Source organism: Schistocerca gregaria, chromosome 8, assembly GCF_023897955.1.
Source record: "Schistocerca gregaria isolate iqSchGreg1 chromosome 8, iqSchGreg1.2, whole genome shotgun sequence".
Classification (NCBI taxonomy): domain Eukaryota; kingdom Metazoa; phylum Arthropoda; class Insecta; order Orthoptera; family Acrididae; genus Schistocerca; species Schistocerca gregaria.
Genome location: NC_064927.1, coordinates 382,301,584 through 382,322,372, shown reverse-complemented (window position 1 = coordinate 382,322,372; position 20,789 = coordinate 382,301,584). Strand labels below are relative to the sequence as shown.

General features: G+C 46.2%; 4 non-coding genes across 4 annotated transcripts; 2 read left to right on the top strand and 2 right to left on the bottom strand.

Annotated features, from left to right (window-relative positions):
- Positions 1-4,765: 4,765 nt before the first annotated feature.
- Positions 4,766-4,857, top strand: Trnai-uau (transfer RNA isoleucine (anticodon UAU)). The gene is given in 2 exon segments: positions 4,766-4,803; positions 4,822-4,857. It is a non-coding gene; the product is annotated as a tRNA-Ile (tRNA).
- Positions 4,858-12,311: 7,454 nt separating this feature from the next.
- Positions 12,312-12,385, bottom strand: Trnar-acg (transfer RNA arginine (anticodon ACG)). The gene has a single exon. It is a non-coding gene; the product is annotated as a tRNA-Arg (tRNA).
- Positions 12,386-19,693: 7,308 nt separating this feature from the next.
- On the top strand, positions 19,694-19,765 carry Trnad-guc (transfer RNA aspartic acid (anticodon GUC)). The gene has a single exon. It is a non-coding gene; the product is annotated as a tRNA-Asp (tRNA).
- A 588-nt stretch (positions 19,766-20,353) lies between these two features.
- On the bottom strand, positions 20,354-20,426 carry Trnar-acg (transfer RNA arginine (anticodon ACG)). Its single transcript has one exon. It is a non-coding gene; the product is annotated as a tRNA-Arg (tRNA).
- Between the last annotated feature and the right edge of the window lie 363 nt (positions 20,427-20,789).

Sequence of the window (20,789 nt, the reverse complement as noted above, 5' to 3'; positions counted from 1 at the left end):
TTCTTCACTTGGACATTAATTTGTACAGTCCTTATATTAATGGTTCCAGAAGAACTGTATAAAAGCTATCTTTTGCTTCAACATTCCCTGTGATCTCGCCCTACAAGACTTAACAAAAGAAAAACGTGCATTTCCTTGGGCATGCTGTACAATTATTCACGAGTTATCAGTGATTTTGTTGGGTTCCCTTTGTTCCTAAGTGTATAAACAAGTGACACAACTGAATATTACTGATGGCAGTAACTCATTTTGCTGCGCTTCAGAGTTTTCACTCATGTGGACACACATACACACACACACACACACACACACACACACACACACACACACACACACACTTCTGTGTAATGCAAAAGTGAAATATTCCATTAAGTTACGTGTAATGCTACAGTTGTTCACAAATATATACTGACAAGTGTCCTCCCTTGAATAAACATAAGACTAAGTTATTGAAATTTTGTGGTTAATCATAAACGTAATTTCATACCACACCACTCTACAACAAAGAAATCTGAATTTCTTGTAACTTTATTGCCATATGTCCATAATTATCTCAAAAACAGCTCTTTAGCAGACGCATGTTCAATATAACGTTTGTGCTGCTATTATTATATACTTACACCCATATCCGTTTTCGCTAGTAGGCTAATTACAGTAGATGCTGTATACACATTTTGCACATGGGTCACCTCTACTGCCTTCCTTAGTGCTGCCTGTGGCCACTTGTCACATGGGCCTTGAACTGACCATAATTAGTAAGGATGATACAGAGATGTATAAATGTGTCTTGTACAGTTTTGAAGGTAATCTATACCATTCTTCCTGCAGAATAGTGGCAAATTCAGATACTGTTGATTGCATACCCTACTCTCTAAAGCAGACTACAAAGGCTCAATAATATTGTGATCTGGTGACTGATGGCGAAGGGAGATGTCAGTTCATCCTCATGCTTAGAGAACCAGCCTTGGACAGTGCAGACTGTGTGAACAGGGGCCCTGGCATTTTGGAACACAGCATTGCCATTGTGAGGTGAAACAGTGTACCATGGGAATGATGTTCTGACTTTGCAATACAAGATTTGTGTTGTTAGTAGTGTTAGCGTCATGACTTGCTAACAGATACTGTTACTGGTATGACAATGTAGGGTTAATAGACAAGCATCAGTCTGCATTACAGTTGCAGACTGTCAACATTGGTCTGGACAAGGTGAACAGGGCTTTGCTTGTAAAGCTGTTTTATGAAAACAACAGTGGTAGTGCTGCTGGTCTTCATGAATATTGATGCATTGTAGGACTATGGAGAGGTCCACTTTCTGTGCTGGAATTGAAGAACATAGTCTGGAAGTTCTAATTAACTGGTAATTTGAGAATTGCTCCAGAGTGAGTGTTTTGGCCAATTGTGCCACAAATTATTGAAGTTACTGTTGCCAAGGCTGACAAAGCCGAAAGCAATATACAAACTTAAAGCTGTGTGCTATCTGTGTCATGATGGGTGAACATTCCATCACCCACTGTTTCAAAAGTGCTTTGTACAGTTTGGAGGGTGGCTCCAGGCTGTTGTGGATGCAGATCATCGTCACACAGCAACGTAAATGTGGTACAAAATTAACAAATGTTACTTTCTCATGCAAAAATTCTTTCAGTGGGTTGTTATTTTTCTTCTGCACGTTTTTACAAATGTTTCCACAAACTTTTATTGTCCTATGACCACTCGTTTTTTAAGGGGGCCCTCTGAAGTAGCAAAAGTTTAATTATAACTATCACATATGCAACTTGTTAAGGCAATTTCATGCAAATTCTGGGATGGAATTTGGTTTTACAAAGAGTGCTGTATAGCATTGACTCCTTAATTAGTTTGCATTTAACACAATCTCTTTTTCAGCCCAAAGTGACTGGGAAAAAGCGCAGGTGACTTGTGTACACATGAATGGTAGGACAGGTCTGCAAATTTACAAGGAAACACTCCTAACATTGGTTTGCTACAGAATCCGTGAACATATTCTCAGTTTGAGTATACTAAATTTTCTTGCGACTGAGAAGCTTATGTCCATGAATCAGCAAGGTTTTAGAAAGCATTGCTTGTACGAAACTCGGCTTGCCCTGTTCTCACATGATTTAGTGTAAACTATGGATGAAGGCAGTAGGCATATTCCATGTTTCTAGATTTATGGAAAGCATTTGATACAGTGCTCCATTGTTAAGTGCCTCGAAGACTTCCTGTGTTATAGAACCCAGTATGTTGTCCTCAATGCTGAGCCGAGTGTTCATCAAAACAAGGGTACTGTCGGGAAGGCCCCGGGGAGTGTTGTTATTTGCTATATACATAAATTATTTGGCAGGCAGGAAGGACGGAAGTCTGCGGTTGTTTACTGGTGCTTGGTGTACAGGAAGTTGTTGAAGTTGAGTTACTCTAGGAGGAAAAAAAGATGGCTTAGACAAAATTTGTAGTTGGTGTAGAAAAAAATATAAGTTAATGTGGATGAGTAGAAAAACAAACCAATAATGCTCAGATACAGCATTAATAGTGCCCTGCTGAAGAAACCAAAAATGTTCAGGAACATGATTAATAGTATCCTGCTTGACGCAGTACTGTCGTTCAAATATCTGGGTATAAAGTTGCAAAGTGATATGAAATGGAACAAGCATGTGAGAATATGTAGTAGGGATGGCAAATGGTCGACTGTATAGTTTGTTGATAAAGCTTTGAGAAAATGTGGTTCATTTGTAAAGGAGGTTGCATGTGGGACACAATTGCGACCTGTTCTTGAGTATTGCTCGAGTACTTGGGATCCGTACCGGTTTGGATTAAAAGAAGGTATCGAAGCAACTCAGAGGTGATTGTTAATAGTAGGTTCGAATACATACATTAGTGTTAGAGAGGTGCTTCAGAAACTCAAGTGGCAATCCTTGGAGGGATGGTGATATTCTTTACGAGGAACATTACTGAGAAAATTTAGAGAGCCGTATTTGAAACTGTATCCACGGCCCCAACCAACCAACCAACTCGCGCACGCTCACCCTGACCTTGACATCGCTGGCCACAGTTCCTGTCGCGGCCGTCAGCGTCTCAGGGCGTTACCGCTGACGGAAGAGGTCGCGCCATGGCTGAGCTCGGGTCCGCAGCGTCTGCCTTTTGCACATGAGTAGCGCTGGCCCCGAGAGGGACAGTCTCTTGTCGATTGTCGATTGCTAGCCTTTCGTGGAGTTTATAGCGGAGCCATTGCAGTGTGATATTTGCTATTGTATTCGACTAGGCTCAGCACACGGATTACTCTTGGATATTACTTGGACTTGTATTGCTGCGGCACGTTTCGTCAGAAATAAAGACAAGTTATCTCTTCATTCTAGCTGGCGCAATTCTTCTCATTAATAATTTTTCGGCCAACAGACAGCTACATCCTGGTCACTACCCACACTTTATTCAATTTGTGGTGGCTGCCCCAAAACTACCGCCGAGGACCTTAGGTTTGGGAGCCGTCACAAAAGAAACTGTCTGCAAAAGTATTCTACTGCCTCCAAATACATCTCGCGTAAAGATTACGAAGATGAGATATGAGAAATTAGGGCTAATAAAGGTGGCATGTAGACATTAATTTTTCTCATGCTCTGTTTGCGACTGGAACAGGAAGGGGAAAGACTATTAGTGGTACAGGGTACCATCTGACGTGCATTATGTGGTGGCTTACGGAGTATGTATTAGGTGTAGATTGTTCCTTCTGTTATGCCTTGGCTGGCTACATTTTCTGTCCTCGTAAAAACATCGTTATATATTCTATACGTTTGTATACTAAACTAATTATTTTCGTTGTTGTATAATGACCAATCCTACGCCATTATTGGGTGATCCCTGACTGAATAAATGTATAGTTCAATTGATACACTTGTAACTCTTCTTGTCTGCTGTCGTGTGAAATAACTTGACACTGTGTTTGTTCTTCTGGGAAAGTATCTCTGATTTCAATGTAACTACTTGCACGTTTATTTTTAAGAGGGCTTACAATTCTAAAAACTTCTTTTGGATACATAAAATGAAGTGGAATTTTATCAAACCAGTTTTGGGAGGCTGGGAGGCTTTTCTTTGAAACTATATAGGCTGTCTGCTAAAGAGGAGTTCAAATCTAAGTTATCTTTTGTAACATAGAAAAAAGTTTCAATTAACCGAAGTGATAGATACTTCATCGACTCACAGCCAAACTGTCAATCTCCAGACTACTCTAGACCTCATGTTACACTAAAAATCAGTCACCAGAAACAACTTTCTAAAAAAGATTACATTTTTAATGTTCTGTTCTCTCTCTTGTTATTGCTCACCTGACATCACATGCCACATCAATATCGTGTTACGGAGTCCATCAGTTCAGCTGAAGCAACATTTTCTGCGGGTTTGAGGCTGTCTTCGGTCACTTTGTTAAGAATCTTTAAGGAATTTCTTCATTATTTTATTCATTTCCTTGATTTATTTTTATGGTTTTATTTTTCTTACTATATTGCAAATACTTGTTAACTTGTTGCTAGAGGAGCTTACCTTTTTCTTGAAAGTGAACACATTTTGGCTCTGATGACATTTCTTGACTTCCACAGTACAGTCTGTTGTGTTATCCAACTCTTTCATCATCCATGTCATTTAATGTCAAGTAATCTTTTATTTTCAGAAGGTGATGCCCCACAGCTTGTAAATATTTGAAGAATGTATTGATTAGTGCCAGCACCTTCGCAAACACTTTCGCAGTACAGTGAATACTGTTAACTGAGAACACAGGGCCGTAGCCCCAGTGGCGCAATTGGTTAGCGCACGGTACTTATAAGGCAGCAGCCGTGAGCAATTCCGGGGTTATGAGTTCGAGCCTCACCTGGGGCATACTTTCATTTCGTAGGAGTCGATTCTGAAAGCATCGGGCCGAACGAATTAAGAGGTATGTCCTGCTTGCGAAAGAATAACGTGTACAGAAGGCACGTACCGCGTCGTCATCGGTAGTATAGTGGTTAGTAACCCCACATGTCACGCGGAAGACCGAAGAAGACTACACGAAGGTTGCACGTGTCGCCCAAATGAGCGTTAACTTTCTTGATCAAGAAGCGCAGTTGCTGCAAAACCTTATAAGTCGCTACATCTTGGGCAGTGGATATCATATTCTTTTCTCCATGACGTCTTTGCTCCAGAATTACAGTTAGGTATCGCTGCACTGCGCAGTGCTCGTAGAAACGGTACTGCGGACAATCTGAAGCTGAATCGGCACCCTCCATCGAACAGTGTGGATTTAAGTTTCGAGTTCGATGCAACCATACAAAAAATAATTTTAGCACAGCGTGGTTCCGATCCACGGACCTCTGGGTTACGGGCCCAGCGCTCTTCCACTGCGCCACTCTGCTGCGTCCAGGCGCCCGCCCTCTTCAGTGCGTGACATGGAACACTTGGAAAAGCGTTGTCTGCGTAGCCTGCCGTTTAATTAACTATTTGATAACTCTCAGCTTGACTTGTCTCGAGCACGAAGCGATATTTACCACGATCGTTTCGAGATGCAGCTGCGAGATGCTCAGGATTGACATTGCACTCTACGAAGGTGGAAACATTCGAATGCACTGCCTAGCTACGCCCCCGCAACTAACAAAATGCCGACCCTCCCAAGAGTCGAACCTGGAATCTTCTGATCCGTGGTCAGACGCGTTATCCGTTGCGCCACAGGGCCACTGTTGGCGGTTAATGCCACGGGGCGGGTGCACATCGCAAAGCAACGTGTTCTCCGTGGCTCGGCAATTGCGTGTCGTCCACTGACAACGGCGGCGCGGCCACTCTGGTCTTCCGCACTCTGCAGGGAGCTGCTGCGGAAGGCATCTCTCCTCCAGCTGCTCGGCCACGGTGCGACTGCATAGCTTAGAGCTTGCCACACAACTGCCCTCGCTGTTGGACAGGTAGCAGGAGACAAGGCGCCCGTTTTTCTATAATTTTTCGAGGCTGACAAGCGGTTTATATGCTTGCAAGTGTAGCGTATGAAACAAGAATCGTAAGAAGCATCCGTAGACAGGTGCTAAAGTCGCAGTATGGCCGCAGGTGACGGTCGTATGATGGGTCTGTAGCCACAACAGGTTGGTAGCAAAGCGAATACCGCTAACTGAAAGCACCCTGCTTGTAGCCCCAGTGGCAAACATTCCGTCGCCGGCGGCCGTGCTGTGCGGTCGTGCGGAGATGCTGTTGCGGTGTTTACATCGTCCCTGCGAGCGGCCGGCGCTGTGTGGTGAGTGCGCGCTTTCTGCGTTAGTCATAGTTCACGATCAAATTTCTAGAATGACATAACGGATCACACAACGCGACGCAATACTTTGAAGTTGATTTTCGATCCGAACTACGCCCGACCGAAATCTTACGAAGTTGAGGCACTTATCGAAGAAACTTTTCAGATCAAAGTGGATGGATTGATTGGAATACACCTGTCGCTTGTCAGTTCCTTAAGTAATCCAGTTCTGACAAGTGCGACCAAATTGTAGAAGCATGTGGTGGGGTGGCAAAATTCAAACATTCAGACGGACACATAGGGCAGGTCACGGTTTCGCGTGCCGGAAAGGGAATACGAACGGTTCGAATCTTTGAGCTCCCCTTTGAAATAACGCCCGAGGAGATTAACAAAAAACTGAGAGACTATGGCGCCATTATCAGCAATGTCGCCGAAAAATGGTCTAGCTTGCACAAGTATCCAGTCTTAAATGGAGTCAGGCAAGTTAAGATTGACATGCTGAAACATATCCCGTCGTATCTCTGGATTGGTGGATATAGAGCGATCATTATTTACGATGGCCAGCCGAGAACTTGCTCGGGTTGTGGTTCGACCCAACACGTCCGCGCGCAGTGTGTTCAACGGCGTGTGACGCAACTGCCGACTGGGGAGCGAGACCCGCCTAGTCAAATGGCCACGCTACCCGTGACGTACGCCGCCGCAATTCGCAGTGACGTCGTCCCAGACATGTGTTTCGACAGGGCGGTAGTTGCTTAAGCCGTCGTTCCCAATGGTAACGTAGCCATGGATACCAGCAGCACAGAAGCTACAGGTCCAGCACACTCACAAGACGAAGAAACTGACAGGCGTGCAGAACAAGACCAGGCTAAGACGGCAGAAGAAGGCATGTGCAAATCACTCGAAGAAGTCGGGCAACACAAAGAGGATACGGTTGCCATGTCGGAGGATAATGACCAGCAGCCTACAACTGTTTCACCAAAGGAACGGAAGAAACGTCGAATCGCCCTTCAGGGAGCAGCAGAAGTCGCGCCAATTCTGCGTGAAAAGGCGAAACAAATAGGCCAAGAACTGGCGGAGACGACACAGGCAACTCCTCTGGAAGATCGAACAACAAAAAAGAAGACTCGAAATGAGGACACTGACCCCGACCGTGGAATCCACATTCTAGACGGTACAGCTAGTCTAAAAGACCTTCCACCTGTACCAAACATGGACACGCGGTAAGTTACGTGCACGCGAGACAGGGCTGATGACATGGAGGAGCAAATCCATGATGCAGAGATGGCTGACATAGCACAACGTTCAGGACGGACGGCACCCGACCGTCGACAGGATGTGTCCACCCGGCAACAAACCACCATCAAAGACGCTCGTGCAGCAGATGATGATGCCGACTTCTTCTAAGTGGAGCAAGCATCCACTTCCCTTGGCAATCAGTATCCCACCTGACACGGTATAGTCGACGTGACGTCCTTGCAGGCGTACAGAATTGCGACCTTGAATATCAATAAAATTAGCAGCACCCTCAATCTGAGAAATTTCCAATATTTTCTGTACGCCGCTGATATTGACATCTTAATGCTGCAAGAAGTAATGGCTATCCGTTTGGACGACATCACTGGCTACAACGCCGTCATCAATCCTGGCAATGACAATAGCCTCGGCACAGCGATTATGACTAAAGAGGGGATCCTATTTACAGACGTGGCGCAACTGCCGAACAGTAGAGGTCTCGCTGTCACGATAAACACCAGGTTTATCAACATATATGCCCCGTCAGGAACCGGAAGCAAACGCCGTAGGGCCGAATTTTTCAAGGAGGACATCACCCCCCTTTTCGCGGTGCGATTTGAACAAATAATGTTTGCGGGTGACTCTAACTGCGCGCTGAGTCCCAAAGATCAGACGCCAAATTTTAACAAATCTCTGGAGCTGGAGGACACCGTCACAGTCTTCCATCTGTTTGATACTTGGGAACTAAAACACGGTGATAGGCTAGGTTTCACCGATATCACCAGCCATTCTGCCAGTCGTATCGACAGGATTTACGCAACATACAATTTAAGGAGACACGTTTTACAGTCCGAGCTATGGCCCACGATTTTCTCTGATCATATCGCGTACATATGTACGGTAAATTTAGATAAACAAGGTAATTACAGGGCGAGAGGTCAGTGGAAGCTAAACGTTACTCATCTTTCGGATCCTGGATGTCACGCCGCCTTCCACATCACTTGGGCAGAATGTGAAAGGAAGATCCACTTGTACGGTACGGCGCTGAATTGGTGGCTAAACTGCGGGAAGCCCGCAATAATAAAGACAATGAAAACTTACTCCCGTAAAAAAGTCGCCTGGCGGAAGCGGACATTAGACTTTTATTTCAGCTGTCTGAGAGACTTGTGCGTTCGGGATGCTACAGTCATAACAAATTATGGGCAAATCAACAGAATAAAAGCAAAATTGCTCACCCTGCAGAGACACCATCTCGAAGGCTGCAAAATACGAACGCGTTTGCAGAACGGTACACGAGAAGAAACAACATCGATGTACCACATCCTCCAAGAGAACAAAAGACAAAAACGGAAAATTCTGACGGAACTAAAAACTGCAGACGGGAGACTCTTGACAGATCAAGCTGCAATACGAGACGAGATCCATCGACACTTTAGTGAATTGCTGGTCATTACACAGACAGATGAAACAGCGCAGCAAGCTCGCACTGCTAGGACGACAGAGCGACTCACTCCAGAAGCTGATGTGCTCGCAGCAAGAATAACAGACGAAGACGTCGAAGATGCCATCTCGAGGAGCCCAAAGAACAAATCACCTGGACCAGATGGGCTACCCGCTGAATTTTATCAAACTTTTCGCGAACAAGTAATTGCTAAATTGACACTCGTATGCAATGAAATACTAAATGCCGACACTGACCTTCCGAAGGAATTCTGTGAAGGTACAGTGGTCTTAGTCTCCAAAGCACCAGGAGGCAAAACCGTGGAGAATCTTCGACCCACAACACTTCTCAATAGTGATTATAAAATCTTCGCCCGTATCATGATGCAAAGGTTCAATTCTGTTATTCGTACAGTGACAGGAGCCTACCAGACAAGTGTAGGAAAGGACAGAACGATATTCCAGACCTTATGCAACTACAGAGACATTATAGCGATATCGGAAGCCTGCAACATTCGCTGTGCTCTGATGTCGCTTGACTTTGAAAAAGCTTTTGATAAAGTTAATCATTCGTACCTGCTCCGGTGTATGACATCCATGCACTTCCCCCAGAAAATTATAGCCTCCGTGAAAAACATACTGACGAATAGCACGTCAAGAATCAGTGTCTACGGACAATTCAGTCACCTGATTAATATTCAGAGTTCGGTAAGACAAGGTTGCCCAATGTCCATGACGCTTTTCGCGATTGCGCTTGAACCTCTCTTAGTATCCCTGACTCAGCAACTCCGTGGATTCAATATACACGGACAGAAGATCATATGTCAAGCCTACGAGGACGATGTAGGGGTACTTGTGACTGACGAAAGCGAGGTGGAAACAGTACTTGAAGTTGTGGCGACCTACGAACTGGCGTCAGGAGCTAAACTCAACCGCAATAAATCTCGTCTTATGAATCTTGGTCGGGGTATAAAGATCAGAGCCGCTGGACGTATCAACACTGTGGAAAAAATAAAATGCCTTGGAATAGAATATACGAGTAATATCCGCCGCACGGCCGCTCTCAATTATCGAAAATTACTTGCCACGTTACGGGCAAGCATAAAACAACACAGCTTGCGTAATTTAAACCTAATACAAAAAGTGCAACTGGCCAATACATACATCACTTCCAAAGTCAACTATGTTGCTCAAGTGCTGCCTCTGCCACGAACCATAGCACACCAAATGCAAGCAGCGCTTGGTTATTTTGTCAGCAGATGTCAGATATTTAAGGTTTCATATGATACCTTGACGCTACCGACACGCAATGGAGGGCTACAACTGACAGACATCTACCTTAAAGCGCAAGCGCTCTACGTTAGCAAAACTTGTAAACAGTGGCAACGATCACCGCGGACCTTAGTGGCTCATCTCTTACGTGAAATCACCCCAGTCAGCAGAGATCCACCAATCGATGTGCAGAACATCTCCCACGAGCTGTACCACTATAAACATTTTCTGGTGGAATACAGCTATGTACGCCATAGAATACCGGAGAAGGACATATATCGGGTTAAGGAGGTTTAAAACACCTTTCTGGAAGGAAAATTGCGCAATCGAATAGGAAACAAGTTTCGACATTATAATTGGAAAAACATATGGGACATCATATCTGACCCCCATCTACCATCCAATGTGCGATCTACGTGGTACCTCGCAGTCAATAGAAAAATCCCAACCAACTCCAAATTGCACGCGATACGTCTGGCACACACACCAAACTGTTCCAGCTGCAATGTCACCGACACTGAAGAACATCGCTTCGTCTGTGACGATGTGAAAGACGTGTGGAATCTCTTCAGGCAAAAACTAGCACATGTGCTCCGTACGTCACCTAACGCGGTTACACCGACACACGTCCTTCTGGCTGATGACGTGCCATATCCTAACACTAAAAGAAGGTCAGCCAACTGGCTCAAAGGACTGACACTCCATTACATCCCAACGGCTATGACGAAAAGTGAAGCGGATTATTGGCTGTAACTGATGACAAAACATCAAAAGCTCGAACGACAAAAGAAATACAAAGACATATACGCAAATCTCTTGAACCGAACATTGTCTTACCGACAGAGCTGAAGAACGATCAAACGACATGTTGTTCAATCTCAGGATTCCTTTTTTTTCTTTATGAAATTATCTATTAAGTTTCTTATTCATTTTACGCCAACAAGGTGGCTATTTCGTTTACCCTCTGCCCTCGTGTCGCAGCACTAATAGGTTGCTGACGCACACATGAGACGCCAGCAGGCTGAAGTACGCGTGGCTCTCCTATAAAAATCGCTCCCGCACAATGATGGAAGAATGTAGCGGACCTATTTTCTTTCCATAACCCCAAAACCAGGGATTTTATTTACTTGTATACATTTACTTCGTCACTCACCTATCTCATATGGACCACACATACCACTGAAGCTATCCGAAGAAGGCACAAATGGCGAGCGGAAGGACGGTCTGTAGGGCAGGAAGGAGGTCCGAAATAGAAAAAAAAATAAAAATAAAAAAAATAAGTGGCGCAATTGGTTAGCGCACGGTACTTATAGGGCAGTAGCCGTGAGCAATACCGGGGTTGTGAGTTCGATCCTCACCTGGGGCATACTTTTATTTTGTAGCAGCTGACTCTGGAAGCATCGGAACACTAGATTTGAGATGTATCACGTACTTGAGAACCATAAATGAGCGTGCATAGTATACGCCGACTGCGTGTTCGTCGGCAGTATAGTGGTTAGTATTCCCGCCTGTCACGCGGGAGACCGGGGTTCGATTCTCCGCAGGAGAGACGCGATTTTCATGTCGCGAAAGTTGCATGTGTGGCCCGAAAAAGCATTGCCGTTGTGATCAAGGAATGTAATTGGTAAGAAATCATAAGAAAATCAGCGTGTTAGGAAGTTTTTCTCGTATTCTTCACAAGACGTCGTCGTTTCACAACTCACAGAGTTTGCTGTCGACGCTGAATCAGCGCACCTCAAGCATAATCATCGAGCTCGAAGCTCCCAAGAAACAAAATAATTTTAGCAGAGCATGGTTTCGACCCACGGACCTCTGAGTTATTGGCCCAGCACGCTTCCACTGCGCCACTCTGCTGCGGGCAAGCGTCCACCCTTTTCGGTGCGTGGCATGGGACACTTGGAAAGCGTTGCCTGCCTCAGTTTCACGCGCCTACCGTTTAATTAACTGCATATCATCTCTCAGCTTGACTTGTCTCGACTTTGCTCGACTGACGCTACGCTGACGCTTGCAAAACGAAATATTAGCCGCGACCGTCTCGAGATGCAGCTGCGAGATGCTCAGGATTAACAATGCACTCCACGAAGGTGGAGACTTTCGAATGCACTGCCTAGCTACGCCCCCGCAACTAACAAAATGACGACCATGCACAGGATTCGAACCTGGAACCTTCTGATTCGTAGTCAGACGCGTTATCCGTTGCGCCACAAGGCCACTGTTTGCATTTCGTGCCAGGGGGCGGGTGCACATCGCAAAGCAACGTGTTTTCCGTGGCTCGGCAATTGCGTGTCGTCTACTGACAACGGCGGCGCGGCCACTCTGGTCTTCCGCACTGTCCAGGGAGCTGCTGCGGAGGGCATCTCTCATCCAGCTGCTCGGCCACGGTGCACCTGCACAGCTTAGAGCTTGCCACAAATCTGCCCTCGCTGTTGGACAGGTAGCAGAATGCAAGGCGCCCGTTTTTCTGCATTTTTTCGGTGATGACAAGCGGTTGATATGCTTGTAAGTGTAGTATATGAAACAAGAATCGTATGAAGCATTCGTAGACAGGTGCTGAAGTGGCAGTATGGCCGCAGGTGATGATCGTATGATGGGTCTGTAGCCACAACAGCTTGGTAGCAAAGTGAATACCGCTAACTGAAAGCATTCCGCTGTAGTCCCAGCAGTTCCGCCGCGGCCGCGGCCGTGAGCAGACGTGTGGTAGTGGTCGCTTCGCCTGAGCTTGGCGTCGCCCGCAGCTTTTGCTACTGTAAGTACTACTTCAAGAAAGTGATGGAACATGAGTTGAGACGTTACACGCTACGATTTTGATTTCCGTATGGATATGCTCGACCTCATGTTCACGATTTCGTTGACTGGTTTTACGATCGATTAGGACTGTGAGATGAAGAAGTTCTTGGCTTTTCGTATGATTTTCTTGCTAACGCTGTGTATGTAAAATTTGTTAGTGACGATCCTTGCGTTCGTATTATGACCCTCACGGAGGGCACAGTGGATTTTGTGAATTCTAAAGGCGAAATATGTAAAGTGTCTGTTAGTCATGCTGGCCTAGGGCTACGAACCGTCCGGATATTTAATATGCCTTTCGAAGTTATCTTCGATAGAATTCGGCAAGCTTTGTCTCCCTTCGGTAATGTCTTGCAAATTCATGCCGAGCAATGGAGGGGTAACAGACATTTCAATGCGAAAATTGATTCGACGAAGCACATACCGTCCAACATTTTGGTGCAGGGTTTTCGAGCGCTTGTGATGTACGAAGGACAACCGAGAACTTGCGCAATTTGTGGTTCTACCGACCATTTAAAATCTGCTTGTCCCCGTGTCCGGGCGGGTCGACGAGGAATGCAACATCGTCTTACGCCTCTCGATGGGCAAGATGGCAATCGGTTGTCTTACGCCCAGACTCTGATGGAGTCGCCTGCGACACACCCGACGCTCCACCAACCGGCTGCGGTGACCCCAGACGCCGGCGCGGTTATTGTCAACAACTCTGCGACAACCCCCGGATGTCCCGTTCGTTGTGACGTCACCGATACCGACAGCCACGCTGCACACCTGCAGGTTTCCACGGCTGTCGGCCGTCGTGCCGACCATGCAGGACCGACTCTCGTCACTACTCCAACCACATTCGCTGAGCTGAAACAGTTGTCGGATGGTGGCGACAGGTCGCGCGTTTCTTGCACCCCTGACGTTGCGCCCCCCACACCCCTCCCTCCCGGTAGTGACCAATCTGAGGAAGGCTCTACACACAGCCTCTTGACGGATGCCAAAACCGTTTCTGACGCCGACGCACCTCCCCAAAGAACGGGGAAATCTAAGCGGTCGGCACGGAAGCAGAGTGAGGAGGAGATCCGCACTCTGGAAAAGAAACTGCAGCGCACTATAAAGCAGATTCGAAAAGACGGCAATGAACGCGGCAGCACAGATGAAATGGGTTCCGTCGCGCGCCAGGTGGGGGAGGCCGATATGGACATGCATGTCGACCGTCCGAGTCCTGAGCTGATGGATACTGGCCGTCAGCATACGCCATCCGAAAAGTCTTGGGCCGACGACAGTGAATAAAACGGACCCTTCCTATCCCCACCATGCAAGATTATACACTTGCCACAGTTAATTTAAATAGGATCGCATCCGATGTCAAACTTAAATGTTTGACCGACTATCTACATGCAGCAGATATCGATATAGTTTTCTTCCAAGAAGTTGTGTCACCCAAGGTTTTAGAAATACCTGGGTATGATGCCATATTAAATCTAGGCACTGAGGCGGGAACTGCGATTTTATTCAAAGCTGGCATCGCTTACCAACCTACAGCGATTTTAGAAACGGGCGCGGCATTGCGCCCAATTACAGGATTTGCTTCTCCTGTACGTGTTCGCCCCGACAGGGTCCGCTGGCAGAAGGGACAGAAGTGATTTTTTTAGGGCTGAAGTTGTGCCATTATTGACAAACGTTCGTCTGAAGATCATCCTGGGTGGGGATTACAACTGCGTTTTGCGCAAAGCAGATCAAAGTCCGAATTTTAATTTTAGTCCCGAGCTACTAATATTAACAGATGGACTGCATTTAAAAGATAGTTGGTGTCACCTTCGACCACACACGATGGGATATACCTATGTGAGCGCTGCTTCTTCCAGCCGTCTGGATAGGTTTTATGTTTCTCAAGATCTTTTAAATACCATTCGTGATTGTGAACTATGGCCGCTCAGTTTTAGTGACCACTCCGCATACCACATAACGTTACGGCATGTGCGACAGAAGACATTTTTGGGACGCGGCACGTGGCAGCTGAATGTCTCGCTGCTGGAAGAAGCGGACTTACGGCGTTGCCTCGTTGCCACCTGGCAGCAGTGCCTCCAGAGGGAAGCTCGGTATAGGGAGCGCATTCTTTGGTGGACGGATTTTGTTAAACCGCGGATTCAGAAATGTCTTTGCCAGTTTGCCAGGACCAGGGCTTATTGGAGGAAACGGTCTCTAGAATTTTATTTCCTCGGTTTACGCCAGCTGTACAGCGATCCCTCCGCATTGTCCGACAACCTGATCCGCATCAAGCGTATCAAAGGAAAACTTACAGCTTTAGTTCGTGAAGCACTTGTTGGCAATCGGGTACGATCGCGCTCTTCTGATGACGTTTCTCACGAGTCCACATCGTTATTCCACATCATACGGGAAAAGAAACGTGGTAAACAAAAACTTATTGCTCATCTTAAGGATGCTGGGGGGGCATCTGTACAATGAGCAGGGTGCTATCAAGGCGTATGTCTTCAATTATTTTCGACAACATTATTCCGAGTCAGATACCGATCTATCGGCGGGGGATTATTTTTTAAATGACATCGCCTCCACAGTGGATCAGGATGATAACGCTGATCTCTTGGCCAATGTCACCAACTCTGAAGTTAAGTCCATTATTGCGTGCGCTGCCAAGAACAAAGCTGCCGGCTTAGACGGCTTACCGGTCGAATTTTATTCACGGTATTGGGATGTGATCGGCGACGAATTGACCGCAATGTACAATGAATTGCTCTCGCATGCTGCCTTCCCCCCGAAGTTCACGCAAGGAATGGTTGTCCTGGTTCCTAAAACATCAAATCCGACTATGTTAAATGATTTTCGGCCCATTACGTTGCTTAACTCCGATTTCAAGATCTTGACTAGGATTATAAACAACAGGCTTAAAGTGCTTCTTGGCAAAGTACTTGGCCCTTATCAGACGAGTGCAGTCAGTGGTCGATCTATGTTAAATGCCCTGTGTGAATATCGTGACCTGGCTTCTTTAACTTGGATTACCAACACTGATTTGGCGTTACTGTTTCTCGACTTCGATAAGGCGTTTGACAGAATTAATCACGGTTTTTTATTGCGCACAATGAGTAAAATGGGATTCAATCAGCGTTTTCGACAGCTTATTAAGAAATGTATCTGCGGAACGTCTTCACGCGTGAAGGTTAACGGCCAGTTGACCGCCCCTGTGCCTATACGACAAGCAGTACGACAAGGGTGCCCCCTTTCCATGACTTTATTCTCGATCGCTATAGAGCCACTTCTTAAAAAGTTTTACATAACTTTACATGGGTTGCAAACGTTAAACACCAAAACGGTCTGCCACGCCTATGCCGACGATATCAGTGTGATTATTACTACCACCGAAAAGCTGGGGTCAGTACGACGGATTGTCCATCAGTACTCTGTCGCTTGTGGCGCCAGACTTAATGAGCGAAAGTCCAAAATCATGCCGTTGGGTCGTAATCCAAACTACATCGATATTTCTTGGTTGGAGAAGACCGAAGATCTGTGGCATCTAGGCCTGGTTATATCACCAAATCCCCAGGCAATGCTCAACGCGAATTGGGAACGCAAGCTTACCATCTTACGTGCGGTGATCAAAGAACATAACATGCGGTCTTTAGACCGCATGCAGAGGGCACAGTTTATTAATAGTTACGTTTTCAGTAAGTTCTATCATACTGCCGCTGTTTTACCAATCCCAACAGCCATTGCGAAAAAAAATTTTAGCACTTCCTTGCTGGTATGTCTGGAGAGGGAACATCTTTAAAGTTTCCTTTAAAGCTACCTCGTTACTTAATTCCCGAGGTGGCTTAGGCGTCAAAGTCGTTGAATCCCAATGTGTGGCTACTTTTTTAACTCGTACTTCCCGCACACTACACAGTAACCAAAATAGCCCCACGGAACATCTTTTCAAGACCTTACGTCCAAAGGATTTGTCTGCGCCAACGTATGTGGGACACATTCATCCTGAGCTCAGCTATGTCCGGCGATATTATGTGGAGCTCAGCTATGTTCAGGATAACCCGCATCCGTTCCACACGGCGGAGATCTATCGTGCTCTTACTAAACGACAGCTGGATAACCCAATTGAGGAGAAATTTTTAGGCATAAACTGGAGAAATATATGGAAGAACATTAGTTATCCGTTCCTTCGTTCCAGAGTTCGATCTGTTTGGTATGACGCTGTCAATGAGGTGATTCCCACTGGAGAGAAATTGCACAAAATCAAGCTGCGGCCCACCCCGTTTTGTGCCAAGTGTAACCTAGTGGAAACACTACCGCATCTCTTCCACTGCAGGGATCAAACACAGATATGGCAGTGGACACGAAAGAAACTCGCTGTCATTAATTGGACGTCGGATACTTCCATTCAACTTCAAGACGCGCTCCGACCAGACTGGCAGCTTTATCCTCAATCTAAGAATAATAGTTATGTCTGGCTCATGGGCCAGTTCGTCTATTACATGCTCGTCCATACAACGCCAACGCTACACGATTATCAGATGTACCTCATCGAAGAGTACTATGCGATTAAGAAATTGCGACAGTATAAAGACCAGTTCCAAAATTTTCTCACTATTGCTTTAAGTGATGGAAGAATTTAAGTTTCTAAATCCATTGGGCAGAGTTTTCCTTTTTTTCACTACTTTGTTATTATTGTTATTGTTTCCATGGATTGGTCTGCTCCGCACCGTCAGATGTGGGTGATTTGCATCATGGGTCACAAGGCGGTACAGAGTGCATCGTGCACTCGGCCTCGAACATTTAATTGTATTTTGGTGTTCCTTTTCGTTTTGCAATGAAAGCACTTTACTTTTGGTTCCGCAGTGCGACACCCAGAAGAGGCTCCGCATTTGTTTACTTTCATTTCGCATTATCTTTCATCAAAGCTGCACAAAGATTTAGTAAGAACCAGGAGTTTTCTGCAGCTTCTATTACTCCTATCAAGAGGACTTATGTTACGGGAAATGGTTGTTTGGCATGTCCCTGCTCTATGGTGCCCCCACGTTACCAGCACGCATCTTCAAACGCATAGCATGCTCAAGGTTTTGAGAAGCAGCAATCCACAATCAGCCATCTGGCAACAGAATTCACCATACTAATAAACGACATGGAAACTGGGAAAATTATTTGTACGCGAAGACCAACTTTGAGTATCTGCTGTGCTGGATTTCATAGTGTGCTGCGTAATCCTAAGACCAGACATGGATTTATTTTAGCCTTCTGTTTATATGTACAAAAACACTGGCGCACATGATGCCACTTTGAAAATTAATACAAAAATGAACAATACACAAATAGCCATAAAACAAAATCACAAAACCATGCGAATGAGTGCGGGGTATGGCGGTGACATCGTGACCAGGCCTCAGGATTGCGACCCCTGCGCGCCACGCCGCCGACTGCCTAGCGCTCAGATGCATACAAAAAAAAAAAAAAAAAAAAAGGAAAAAACCTCAGTTGGGAGAGTGAAAAAAAACAGAAAATATAAAAAAATAAAAAATAAAAAGGCGAGGTGGCTAAAAAAATAAAAAATAAAGATTAAAAGGAATACAGAAAAAAAGAAAGAAAGACATAACAAAATAGATAAAAACAAAAAAATTAAAAAAAAGGCGCCAGATTTAAGCTCTGGTTCCCGAAAGGGAGCGTGGGTTCGAACCTCACATCTGACAATGCATTTTAATCATTCAGAAACTAACCTACTCCATTCATGTTGTAGAACAAGTAAATTACGCAGAAACACGCCATGGAGGTTGTACTAGGGAAACAGTGACAGCAGTGCTGGCGTCTCACGTCCGATAGGCTGAGCAGTCAAAAAGAAATAGCGGAACATACTTTTCCTGTGTCGAGTTTTAGCTCTTCTCACGGACGTTTCCGTGGTCGTTGTGTTGTGGCTCTGGGCTCGAAGCGACAGGCGAAAATGAGTCAACAGTGACACGTACGTGTTTCAATGAATGGCAGGGCCTTAATAAAGATAGATTAAACAGCGGTTGGGGTAGTGGAGTCCTGAAGCGGCCGTATTGCGCGGGCAATAAGCTCACCAAGTTAGAGTGTTATGCTAATAACGAGGAGGCTGTGGGTTCGATCCCACCAAGGGCTATTCCATTTTGCTTCCCTAAAAGGCAAATCCCAGATGATCTGTACAAGGACAAAGGCGTCAGCCCGTCTGTCGACGTTCTCGCCAACTTGTATGCCACGCCAAAGACACGGGTCCATGCCCGGTCACTGCAAGGAGACAGCATTGGGCGTGGTTAGTACTAGGTGGGTGACCAGCTAGGAAGTCCGCGAGCTATTGGATTCGACAGTTTTGCCTTTTTCCTTAGTTTTTGAGTCTGCTGCGAGGAAATCCTGCTGTCCAGCACGCAGACCCCTCTCTTGCTTCTCGGTACGCACAGGGGCCAATCTGCGGCCACTGTCAAATGAAAGAGTCCGTTGTGTGTTTGTCGATTTGGCGTCTCCCAGTCGCTTCTAGCGCCAGTCCTCTACATATACAGCCATTTCCAAGCGTCAGCTTTCGCGTAAGCCGAAAAAAAAAGTGGCGCAATTGGTTAGCGCACGGTACTTATAAGGCAGTAGCCGTGAGCAATGCCGGGGTTGTGAGTTCCAGCCTCACCTGGGGCATACTTTTATTTCGTAGCAACTGACTCTGGAAGCATCGGGACGCTAGATTTGAGATGTATCACGTACTTGAGAAACATAAATGTGCGTGCATTGTATACACTGGCTGCGTGTTCCTCGGTAGTATAGTGGTTAGTATCCCCGCCTGTCACGCGGGAGACCGGGGTTCGATTCCCCGCCGAGGAGGTGCGATTTTTATATCGCGAAAGTTGCACGTGTGGCCCGAAAAAGCATTTCCCTTGTGATCAAGGAATGTAATTGCGAAAAAATCGTAAGAAGGTCTGCGTCTTAGGAAGTGTTTCTCGTATTCTTCACACAACGTCATCGTTTCACAACTCACAGGGTTTACTGACGACGCTGAATCAGCGCACCCCAAGCTTAATGATCGAGCTCGAAGCACCAACGAAAAAGAATAATTTTAGCAGAGCGTGGTTTCGATCCACAAACCTCTGGGTTATGGGCCCAGCACGCTTCCACTGCGCCACCCTGCTGCGTGCAGCAGTCTGTCCTTTTCGGTGCGTGGCATTGGACACTTGGAAAGCGTTGTGTGCATCGGTTTCACGCGCCTACCGTTTAATTAACTGCGTATCATCTCTCAGCTTGACTTGTCTCGGCTTTGCTCGACTGACGCTACGCTGACGCTTGCACGAAGCGATATTTACCACGATCGTCTCGAGATGCAGCTGCGAGATGCTCAGGATTAACATTGCACTCCACGAAGGTGGAGACATTCGAATGCATTGCCTAGCTACGCCCCCGCAACTAACAAAATGCCGACCCTGCCAGGATTCGAACCTGGAATCTTCTGATCCGTAGTCAGACGCGTTATCCGTTGCGCCACAGAGCCACTGTTCGCGGTGTATGCCACGGGGCGGGTGCACATCGCAAAGCAACGTGTTCTCCGTGGCTCGGCAATTGCGTGTCGTCCACTGACAACGGCGGCGCGGCCACTCTGGTCTTCCGCACTCTGCAGGGAGCTGCTAAGGAAGGCATCTCTCCTCCAGCTCCTCGGCCACGGTGCGCCTGCACAGCCTAGAGCTTGCCATACATCTGCCCCCGCTGTTGGACAGGTAGCAGAATGCAAGGCGCCCGTTTTTCTGCATTTTTTCGGTGATGACAAGCGGTTGATATGCCTGTAAGTGTAGCATATGAAACAAGAATCGTATGAAGCATTCGTAGACAGGTGCTGAAGTGGCAGTATGGCCGTAGG